Source organism: Formica exsecta, unplaced genomic scaffold (genome assembly GCF_003651465.1).
Source record: "Formica exsecta isolate Colony F162 unplaced genomic scaffold, ASM365146v1 scaffold312, whole genome shotgun sequence".
In the NCBI taxonomy this organism is placed as follows: Eukaryota; Metazoa; Arthropoda; class Insecta; order Hymenoptera; family Formicidae; genus Formica; species Formica exsecta.
In genome coordinates this window covers 70153-76653 of record NW_021850376.1, presented here as the reverse complement: position 1 = coordinate 76653, position 6501 = coordinate 70153, and the positions used below count along the sequence as shown (strand labels likewise).

Sequence of the window (6501 nt, the reverse complement as noted above, 5' to 3'; positions counted from 1 at the left end):
AAAACAAAAATTTTACAGTAACGATATATAACGCGAGAGATTATAGATAAAGCGAGCCTGGCGAGCGAGACTTCGGAAGTCTTTCATGTTAGCTATCTCGCTTGCTCCTCATTCGTTCTCTCTCTCTCTCTTTCTCTGCTTGTTCTTGATTGTATTCTTTCATTCCCATTATTATAATCTTTTATTTGTTCGACTTTTATTCTTTCTATTCTTGTTTTCCTATATGATAATAAATTAATTTATTCATCTTTATTTTATAAAGCATAAATAAGATATTGTATATTTTATAAATAAAAAAAGTATTATGTATGTGTGCGTGTGCGTGTGTATTTTTGTATGTGCATGTTGTATTTAACTATAGTGAAACGTAATTATGTATTGTATTAACTATAGTGAAATAAAAAAAGAAAACTTGTATTGTATATCTCATTTATGCTGTATAAAATAAAAATAATTAAATAAATTTATTTATTTTTATGTAGGGAGACGTGAATAGAAAGAATAAAAGTTGAGCAAATAAAAGAATATAATAATGGGAATAAAAGAATACAATAACGAACAAGCAAAGAGAGAGAGAGAGAGAGAAGCGCGAGTGAACGCGTAAATGAATATGCGAGGAGCATGAAGCTAAGCGATACGTAGTACATAGCGAGCGAGCGATTAGAAAGAGACAGAGCGTGACAGAGCGTATGATTGAGAGAAAAAAGATACTGCAATAATGTTAGTGCGTACATGTATATTACTCTCACACGCATGAAAGAGACGAAGATAGTACGATTATGTCTGTGTTTGTCATGTACGATTGCAGCTCTGTCTATCGCGACATCACGCAACTAATCTACTGCTCTGTTTTACTCTTGAGCCTCCATCTCGCACACACACATATGCACGAAAATTTTATTTTGTCTTTTTTATAAAGCTTCTAAACTCACTTCTCTAAGTTCACTTATACTCTTTGATGAAATGCCGAGTGCGGGGTTTACTGATTAGGCACGTGCAGATTACAAATCTTTTATATTAAGTAAATGTTGACGACACGGGCCGATAACAAAACTGTAATTTTATAATTTTTTTCACTTTTCATATGAAATGTTGAACTCCGCACTCCGTTATTATGTATACTTTAATTGTTGAAAAGGATTTTTTGATATCTATAATCAACAAAAAGATTTTGCATAATAACGTTTTTATCGGTAAAACAGACCTTTTGGAATCCCCTTAACCACACTCTAAATAATTTCAATACGTTCCACCAACGATTGCAATTTACTATGGAGATCGGTGAGGGAAATAGACTGAACTTTTTAGACATCACTATGATCTTGAGCAACAATCATCTGATTTTTAATTGGTATCACAAACTGACGTTTTCTGGCAGACATTTACATTTTATGTCAAACCACCCTCTTTGCCAAAAAAGAGGCACTATAATCGGTCTCATTGACAGAGTTTTCTCATTATCGCACCCTATGTTCCACCATGATAATATTGAATTGGTCATTAAGATTTTATTAGAGAATAGATACCCTGTTGATTTCATTTTCCGCGTTTTGCATGAGCGCCTTAAATATTTGTTCAACAAGAGTAATCCCAATAACAATACAAAACACAGTGAGGAGCCTGTTTCTTATTTTACGATACTGTTTGTTCCTCTAATATCAGAAAACTTCAAGAATATCACAAAAGACTTAAATGTTAAACTTTTCTATCGAAGTCTGAATAAGTTGAACACATTTATTAAGGTACATAAAGACCCTTGTCCACAATCCGCTCGGCAAAACATTGTATACAAGATTAACTGCACGGACTGCGATGCCTCCTATGTAGAATAGACGAAACGACAATTACATACTCGCATTTCTGAGCATAAAAACCATATTCGGAGAAACACTAACAACCATTCTGTTATTACCGATCACCGAATAAATTTTAATCATGAATTTGATTGGGACAAAGTCTCAATACTTGACAACGAACCTCATTTGCAAAATAGACTGATTTCGGAAATCTTACATATTAAAAGACAAAAGAATAGTTTGAATTTGCAAACAGACACGGAATGCCTTCCTGACATTTATTTTACCGCATTAGACAAACTCTCTAAAATTTAACATGTATATCTCATAATTTATCTTATCGATTATTTTGACTATGTATTTTCAGTTTGTCCTTTAGTCTGAAGTTTTTTGTTTTTGTTTCGTTATATTTATAATATCCCTAGCAATTATTGCGCCGTTTGACTACATATATTTATTGTTATCGATTATACTTATGTTCTCTCTTCACCTTGCTATTCTTACGTTTTATGTCAGTATTGTGTTAAAAGCCGGGGAGCTCGGTCTCCTAATCCACACACGCTTGTCATACTTTTAATCATCTTTGTGTATGGAACGTTTGATTCTCTTTCGTAAGTTACATTTGTCATTTAAAGTTTTATTTTCACTCTCTCACATCGTTCTCTCACATAATCCGTCTCACTTCATTTGCAGACACATTTTTATACATATCGAAATGACAGTTAATTGGGATTTTAATTTCCGACCAAACAATCAAGGAATTATTCATCCTCGGATTGATATCGATATACAGATAATGCATAGTCTGAAACACTATAATGATGTGAGAGATCTCCGCTTTTAATTTTTTTAATTTTTTATTATTTATTAATTTTTTCTTTTTTTAGTTAATTAATTAATTTCTATCTATTTTATTTGCGACCATATTTTTATTTTTATTATATCGACCAAGAACACACGATTGTTAACCCTTATTTATTAATTCTATTTGCGACCATGTTTACAATCCGAATCAGAACACACGACCGTTATGTCATAAGCTAATTTTAATTGTTTTGCGCTGAAGATAGCCCAAAAAAGGAGCCGAAACGTCCGGTTTTTGTATACTCTATTATAAAGATTGATCACTGAATAAAGCTTGTTGCGCTCCACTTACCGCGCTTGGCTCTGATTGCCTTACGTTTTATGTCAGTATTGTGTTAAAAGCCGGGGAGCTCGGTCTCCTAATCCACACACGCTTGTCATACTTTTAATCATCTTTGTGTATGGAACGTTTGATTCTCTTTCGTAAGTTACATTTGTCATTTAAAGTTTTATTTTCACTCTCTCACATCGTTCTCTCACATAATCCGTCTCACTTCATTTGCAGACACATTTTTATACATATCGAAATGACAGTTAATTGGGATTTTAATTTCCGACCAAACAATCAAGGAATTATTCATCCTCGGATTGATATCGATATACAGATAATGCATAGTCTGAAACACTATAATGATGTGAGAGATCTCCGCTTTTAATTTTTTTAATTTTTTATTATTTATTAATTTTTTCTTTTTTTAGTTAATTAATTAATTTCTATCTATTTTATTTGCGACCATATTTTTATTTTTATTATATCGACCAAGAACACACGATTGTTAACCCTTATTTATTAATTCTATTTGCGACCATGTTTACAATCCGAATCAGAACACACGACCGTTATGTCATAAGCTAATTTTAATTGTTTTGCGCTGAAGATAGCCCAAAAAAGGAGCCGAAACGTCCGGTTTTTGTATACTCTATTATAAAGATTGATCACTGAATAAAGCTTGTTGCGCTCCACTTACCGCGCTTGGCTCTGATTGCCTTTATCTTGAATTTTAATTTTAGTAATATCTTTTTACTTTCTCGGTTATATCGCAGCTTGCTAAGGCGGAACCATTCGCTTGCTACAATTTCGAAGTCGCATTCGTCGACACCCTGGCTCTTAAAATACCTAAAACATTCAATAGTATTGTTAATATTAAATAAAATGCTTACCAGATTAGGCAAAGAATAAAAATATGCAACTTGTTGAAATAGCTCACCTTTTAGGATGCAGATGCATTTCAAATCGCACATGCGATAATTATTCCCGCGACCACACCAAGAACAAGATATGCCGAATTCATTTGTAAATAAACGGCTCATACACCGTTGCACCAAATTTTTGCCACTTTTCCACCAATATGGTTCATAAATTCGACCTTGAAAGCAATTTACGAGACTATAAACTCATTTATACGTAATTAGATAAATAATAAATTAAATGTAATTCAACATATTACTACTCTTATGATAAATATTATTTATATACAAAAGTTTACTTACAAAATTCGCTTTCGTTTCAACATTTTCCATGTTTTCCTCAAACTTTTTAAGGTTCTGTATAGAATTGATCGGAAGTATGTCATCGAATATATTCATATTAAGTTCTTCCGCATTAATAATGCCTCTTCCCAAAGTTTTCAGCCTTTTGTGAATGCTCTTTACATACTTTAATATCTCCACACAAATTGGAATCACCTTTTCTGAAACAGAATAAATTGAAACAACCTATAAATTTTCTCTTACTATATATTACTTCTGATCAGGATATAGCAGGATACAGTAACTTAAAGTATCATGTATTTATAACGTATATAATGACACAATAATAGTAAATGTAAAATAAGGTACTTATCATCAATGTTGCCAACTGTAACTAATTGAGAAGTTAGAATAAAATCAAGATCTAAAAAAAAGTTATCGTATCAATTGTAGACATTTTATGTTACATATCAATTTATCAAAGATAACATCAAAAATAAAATAATTTTGAACTCTTACTTTGTACATTAATTTCCTTAGGTTTATATGCCAATGGTTCATTAATATCATTAAGTTCACCCGCTTGTAGTGGATCAACTTCCCGTGTTTGTGATGTACAATAAACGATTTGGCGTAGAGAAGCTTTTTTCGGCGGCAATTTGTGAGATTTTTTCACACGAGGAATGCTTTTTATGCGAGAATTGTTTGTCACGCAAAGATTTTTTCCGGATGAATCCCGATCTTTATCTATTCTTAACTTCTTGTGTGCAGTCTTACATAACTGCGGAGGTGAATCTATAAAATGTAATAAAAGTTAGTAAAGCGTAAATAGTTAGTTTCACACTAAATCGTTGATATAACATTAAAATAAATAAAAAATATAATTTTTGAAAGGAAAACTTTTCTAGTGCAATACAAATATAATGTAATAAAATTTAGTTACCGTAATCGTCATCCACACTGTCATCGCAAATCTCATATGTATCGTCGAACTGTTTATCGTGTACAACTTTTTTGCCACGTCCTCTGCTATCGTCACAAGAAGTTGCATAATTAGCATCTTCTGCTTTTTTCCGTGCGTTTTCGAAAGTGTCTGTAAATATGAAATACTATATTAATATTGCATAATTCATATTTAGAATAATTGTCACTTTTACGCATACTTACCACAGTAGCATTCTACTTTGACATTAAAAAGTAACCAGTCTGCCTCTGGTGGACTGTTTTTTTTAAGAAAGAAGGAAGCATTTTTAGTTGTTGGCCATTTACATTGAGTAAAATCTTTTGTAAGCCACGAGGTCGGAATTTCGGAGTATATCCCTTCTTTCGGAAATTGTACAACCGCATATGGAAAGCTCATTTCGACGTACAGTGTATATAATATCTTCAATACACACACACAGTCATATATACAAGGGCTGTATGATAAGTATTCGTGTTAAGGAAGAAAACGCATTTAAAAAAAAATTTTTTTATCTATTTCTCAACATAGTCTCCTTTCAGCTCGATACACTTAGTCCAGCGATATTCCAACTTTTTTAAGCCATCCAAAAAATATGATTTGTCGAACTCTGCGCTCTTCATCAAAAACGGATGTGCTGTATGATAAGTACCCGTGTTAGGGAAGGAAACGCATCTTTTTTTTAATTTTTTAAATCTATTTCTCAACATAGTCTCCTTTCAGCTCGATACACGTAGTTCAGCGATATTCCAACTTTTTTAAGCCATCCAAAAAATATGATTTGTCGAACTCTGCGCTCTTCATCAAAAACGGATGTTCGGCCACGCTTGAATTCATTGAACCAATATCTGATGGTAGTCATCGAAAGTGCATGGTCCTTATAAACGGCATGCAACTTCACTTTGATTTCCTCACACGTCTTCCCATCCGAAAAAAGGATTCGAATCACTGACCGATAATGCTCTTTTTCCATGGTTGCAAACAAACACAAACTTGCCCACTTTCAACAGCTATCAAAACAAAACTACTCGATAAATCTGTCTGAAATTTTGACAGGCGTCGTTCGAAAGATGACGTTAAACGATAGTATACAGATTTGTGGCGACCACTGCCACGAGTCATGCCGTTGTTGCCGTGCGCTAAGCACACGTTAAAGTTCGCGCCTCGACAGACCGTCCACGAACACACCGCGCAACACCAGCGCCCTCGCAAGCTACCACACGGTAGCAAGACGGAAGGAAGCCATCTTGTCCCTAGCAAAGGGAAGGGATTAGAGGTGGTTAGAGAGGACATCTGGTTAGAGAGTAGAGAACGTTTCCGAAAATAAAGCACGTTGTATAAAAGAAAGTAAATATATATATATGTCCTCGTAACGGTCGCCACGATTTTTAAGGCACTTACAATAATCTG

The 6501-nt window shown here is 33.5% G+C and overlaps 1 long non-coding RNA gene across 1 annotated transcript; it reads right to left on the bottom strand.

Moving 5' to 3' along the window:
- Positions 1-3455: 3455 nt before the first annotated feature.
- Positions 3456-4519, bottom strand: LOC115237854. Its single transcript, XR_003884405.1, has 3 exons — positions 4152-4519; positions 3869-4027; positions 3456-3777 (listed from the first exon to the last, which is right to left on the bottom strand). It is a non-coding gene; the product is annotated as an uncharacterized LOC115237854 (long non-coding RNA).
- Positions 4520-6501: the final 1982 nt, after the last annotated feature.